Source organism: Choloepus didactylus, chromosome 1 (genome assembly GCF_015220235.1).
Source record: "Choloepus didactylus isolate mChoDid1 chromosome 1, mChoDid1.pri, whole genome shotgun sequence".
Taxonomy (NCBI): Eukaryota; Metazoa; Chordata; class Mammalia; order Pilosa; family Megalonychidae; genus Choloepus; species Choloepus didactylus.
The window spans coordinates 24394477-24400158 of record NC_051307.1 but is presented as its reverse complement, the minus strand read 5'-3'; the positions used below and the strand labels follow the sequence as shown (position 1 = coordinate 24400158).

General features: G+C 42.2%; 1 pseudogene; it reads left to right on the top strand.

The window, feature by feature from the left end:
• Positions 1-2550: 2550 nt before the first annotated feature.
• On the top strand, positions 2551-4780 carry LOC119527176 (annotated as a pseudogene).
• The last annotated feature ends 902 nt before the right edge of the window (positions 4781-5682 follow it).

The following is a 5682-nucleotide window of genomic DNA, read 5'->3' as shown; positions in this document are numbered from 1 at the left end:
TTAATCCTATTACTGGAGCCCTTTATGAGAGAATAAGTTTCAGACAAAGGAAGAGGAAGCCACAGATGCAAGAAGCTGAAAGGAAACCTACAAGAGAAGGGAGAAATCAGCAGCCACCACCATGTGCCTTGCTATATGGCAGAAGAGTCAAGAATCACCAACAGCTAGTCTTCAGGAAGAAAGCATTGCCTTGATGATGCCTTGATTTGGACATTTTTCTCAGCCTCAAAACTGTAAGCTAATAAATTCCCATTGTTAAGCCAACCCAATTCTTGGTATCTGCTTTCAGATGCCTAGCAAACTAAAACAGAAGGTGCTTCTTCACTTCACATTTTCAAAGAAATTCTTTAAAGGTTTATTAAGATCCCTATTGACACATGCTGGTTATATCAATATAGAAAGGCAAGGCTAAGTACAGAACTACCATATGACCTGAAGATCTCTCTATGAGGTATATACCCAAAAGAACTGAAAGCAGGGACTCAAACAGATATTTGTTCCCCGAGGTTCACAGCAGCATTATTAACAATTGGCAAAAGATGGAGGCAACCCAAATGTCCATTTACAGATGAACAGCTAAATAAAATGTGATGTATACATACAATGGAATATTATTCAGCTGTAAAAAGGAATGAAGTTCTGGTACATTTGACAACATGGAGGAAAACTGAAGTCATCATGTTGAGTGAAATAAGCCAGACAAAAAAGGACAAATATTGCATCATCTCACTGATTTGAAACAATTAGAATACGCAAACTCATAAAGTCAAAATCTAGAATATAGTTTGCCATGGGATGGGGTGGGGATTGGGAGTGGGAAGTTAAGGCTTAAAATGTACAGGTTCCTAGCTGAAATGATGGAAATGTTTTGGTAATGGATGGTGGTGATGGTAGCACAATGCTGAATGTAGTTAACAGCACTTTTGTTAAAAGGAGAAATGTTAGGTTGTAGATATGGTAATAGAATAAAAATTAAAAAAAAAAATCATGGAACCGCACTACACAATCAGTGAACCCTAAGTTAAACCATGGACTTTAATTAATGGTACAATTATAAAAATGTGCTATCATCAATTGTAACAAATGTTCCATGGCAATGCAAGGCATTGGTGGTGAGGTGGTGTATGGGGATCCTGTATTTTATGTATGATTGCTCTGTAAGCCCACAACTTCCTTAATAAATTAAAAAAAAAAAAGGCATGGTGAGAGAGCATTGTGGAAAGATGATGGACTAAGGAGCTCCAGGACTCAGTCTTTCCACTAGAACAACTATTAAACAAGCAGGAACTATCTGAAACAATTCTTTTGAAACTCTAGAGGCAAGAAAAACATTGTGTAGCATCCAGGGAAGAGCGGGTAGAAGTGGCTGATGAATGAGAGTAAAGAATAGTCAATTGCTCTCTCTATGCAGTGACTTCCAGCACCCATCCCCACTCTCCCTGCATCAAGCTACTTTAGGGTCCAGCCTCCTGCTAGCTCATTGGTGACAGAAAGGGACATAACATTCCTCTTACCCAAGACCAGGGGTGGGCACGGCCGATCACAGATCACAACTTGATTAGCAAATTTGGATTGTTGGGAACCTGACTCTGAGGGCAGTCATTGTTTCAATCCACCTGGACAAAGACGGTGGCAGACATTGTTTAAACCTGCACCTACAGGGGTGGTGGCAGTAGAGACATAAGGACATTGTACTTCCTCAGGGCTCAGGGGGTCGGTTAGCTGAAGGGCAGCATTTGCTGGGCAGGCCAGGAAAGCTCAGCTTTGGGGAGCCACAGAAGCTCTTGGCCTACTTCCTAAACTCCACCCCAGGGCATTTTGGAGCCAGTCTGCACCCCCATTTGTGGGTCCCTAGCCCCATTTCTGCTGGGAAAGACTGACCTGGGGAAGTTCTCTCTGGCATGCCCCTCCTCTAATAGTTTGCTCTCTAGGCAATAGCAGTTTTAGACAAGGGAAAGTGCTTACAAACTATAAAGGTGGACAGTTTGGGACAAAGGCCAGCTTCCAACACCCAAGAGAGGGAGGTCTGCTTTTGGGAAAGAAGGGACAACCAACTCCTGTAAACATGAGGACTCCAAAACAACTAACAAGCAAACGGACAAGACAGAGGACCAGAAAATCCGGGAAAATGTTACACACTGGGGTAGACCTTCCTGGTAGGAGTGCTGAAGTTCAAGAAAATCTCTTTCTTATCATCAGTTGGTTACATAACGAAGAAACAGACATCTCAAGGGATAAATCCCAGAGTTAACATTTTAAAATATTAAAATGAACAGTGTGCAAAAAAAGACAACATCACAAACAAGGAAAGAAGAAATGATCGTCCACCCAAAGGAAGAGGATAAAAATCCAGAAAACACAATGAAGAAGAGAATGTGGACAAATGGAACAAAGTCTTCCACAAAGTGATCTTAAAAATGCTCAGAGATCAAAGGGAAAAAAAAGTGCTCAAGGAGCGGAGAAAGCAGCCACCACCGCTGCAGGGGCTGCCGTCGAGCGCCGGCACTGCTGCTTCCTTTCACAGGCTACTCGCCTGAAAGTGCACAGGACTCAATTACTGGAATTGTCAGCTCTGCCAATTTATGTGCACATTTTCCTTCTGCTATGAACAGACGAATTGTATTGCTCATTTGTCTGGCTTTCCGCAGCCTCCTGCTTCTCAACTTTGCTGCTCAATGTTTGGGTTTCCCCAAAATGGAAAGGAGGGAGCTATCACATATTCATAAAGGAGGTCAATCTGAGAGGATCGACCCAGATGACTTAGAAAATAACTCCATAACTTCAAAGCAAATGCTCCAACTGGTAGTCTCCAAAGAGCCAACGGTAGTGTCAGCAGGACCATCAGCAACATCATTAAATAAAGTATTCCCTATTAATGAAGAAACCTACCCTGTAGGAGCTAGGCTCACACTATCTAATGGTCCTGGTGTTTACATTCTTAATGAGTCAGTTGTTCCAGGAGGTGAGCAAGTGTTTGGTTCCAGCCAGCCAGAGAGGATGTCTCCTGAAAGCAGATTTTCCAAGGCCATGTTAACCATCGCTGTCACTGCAACTGTTTCTCTGAATATTGATGAGATAGAGGAGCCCTTTAGTAGTACCAACATCTGGTCTGTTGTAGAAGGGACCACAGAAACAACACAAGGTTTTCTGAAGTATTTGAATAATTGCTTGTCTGCAACCAAAAGTCGGGAAGGAGTAAGTCTGGGACATTCGCCGGCATCTTATGCGAACACTAATGAAATGCTAACCACCAATCCTATGACAGAGAAGGTGGAAACAGCCACAGAGCATAGGACAACTTCTTTTTTACTGCCACAAAGCACTTGCTTGCAGACTGTGTGTGCACTCAAGTGTTGAGCCAGAAACTGACAGCCCGCTGGGAGCTTGGGAGGTCACATTTGGTGTCTGTACAGCTGTTCCACCTGCCTGTCTTAAGTGATGAATAGGGTGATACCAAGTTTAGCGTGCAAGCCAGATAAGGCCCCGAAGATTGGAGAAAATATAGATATTCAGGTGACAACTGAAATGTCTCGGACAACACACCTAATCCATGACAGTATGGAAGGGGGTGAAATCTTGACAAAGGCTACAGATGTGGCTTTGGGGCTGCCTGAAGGGGAGACACACATGGGGACAGCCCTGCTAGTAGCACCTGAGGATAACAGATCAGCTACCTTCACTGATTAAAATTCCTTTACTCCCACAAGTTTGATGGAAGATACAAAAGTGTCAGTTGTAAACCTGTTCCAAAATACAGGAGACTTCACAGAATCCAACAAGGAAAACATCTCAGAATATGAGTCTAAGGCATATCAATAGTTGGGAAATAAATTTAAAGACATTATTACTCAAGAGATGTCACCAGCTATTCAAGAAGCAGAAGTCACTTTATCATTGGTTACACTAGAGCAGGTTTCTACCCTCAAGATTGCCAGTGAAGATGGTAAAACAAGTCCTTCTCTCCCTCATCTGATGTGCCTGGTGTTACTCAGCTGTCAAGGAGATTGGAACCTCTGGCCACTACAGTTTCAGCTACTGCCCTACCTTTGTCTCTCAAAGTTACTCCTACAGCAAAAGACTTAATGGACACAGTCATGGGCCCAAATGAAGAGTTGTTCACACCAGTTTTGGGCTTTCCAATGACTCCCCCTGGAATAACGGAAGAGGCGGCCAGCATTTCTTCAGTGCTTCTGCATCTGAGGCATCCTCTTAGAGAAGAACCGTTGTCCCATCCATTGGCTTTGTTAATACAGCTGCCTCATATGGTCTGGGGATCAACTCGAATCTGAAGAGGGAGAAGATGAGGATGAGGAGGATGAGGAGGAGGAAGATGAAGAAGAGGAAGATGAGGAGGAGGAAGAGGAAGAGAAAACTGCAGATTCCCTGCACAGCTTGGATGGTGACACTGAGCTGCCTGGAGTTACTCTCCCTGGTCTCACATCACAGGAACCTGACTTAGAGCAGGGAAACCTGGGCCCACTGGAGGGGGCCACCAACCAGGTGCCAGATGCTATTGAGTGGGAGCAGCAGAGTCAGGGTCTAGTGAGAAGTTGGATGGAAAAACTAAAAGACAAGGTTGGCTATATGTCTAGGATGCTTGTGCCTATAGGAGTTGGAATAGCTGGGGACTTGTTCATCCTGGGAGCACTCTACAGCATTAAGGTTACGAAAAGCCAAAGGAGAAATGGCTTCAAAAGGCATAAAAGAAAGCAGAGGAGAATTCAACAGCATGCAAGATTGAATAATGCTCTTAGCTGACAGCTCTGAAGACAAATTTTGAATTGGACTGGGATTTGGTTGGGACACTCAATGGTGTTATTAGATTATTTTTAATTTTTGAGCAAGAAAAGAAAACAATTACATGCTGTCACATTGCTGCTACCATACCCTCATTGTATGTGGGATAGTAGATTTTTTCTTGTACTGAGCAGAAAAGGCATGCTGTATACTAAATGTAACACATGATGTTTGTTTTTATACTGTAGTGAATTTCCCACAACTATGAGCTATAACTCATAAATATGCTGAGCACATGTTGTTCAGTCAGAGTTGCTAGACTGGGTAAATATTTTGTATTTTTCCATAGTGCGTTCTCCTTGGTTTGGATTAACTGCCCTAAGTATAACCATTATTGCCACCAAGGCACACCTGACTTGAAAATAGAAATCTTAACAATGAATAACTTCTGATTGCATTTCAGCTGCTTGAAACCACAGACTCAATGGCTGTGGCATATACTGCCATATTTTGCCTCAAAACTGGCAGCAACTTGGAATGAAACCCTTTTTCATAAAGAAGATCTCTCAATACATTAGATTTAGATTTATATATGTCTTGCATTATGTATTTCAACTCTCAGTTTTATTATTTTTCATCTTTTGTTTTATCCTCATTTTGGGCAAGAAAAAAATGCACCAGAAATGGTCATACATTGACTCTCAATCTTAAAAAAAGAAAAAAAAAATGCTCAAGGAGATGAAAGAAAATACAGAGAAAGAACTAAAGGATCTCAGGAAAACAATGTATGAACAACATGAGAACTACTAGAGTTGGAGACCATGGTTACTGGAATGAAAAATTCTCAGGACACTTTCAAAAGCAGATTAGAGCAGGCAGAAGGAATATTCAAAGAAATGATGACAGAGAACATCCCAAACTTAGCAAAAGGCATGAATATGTGCA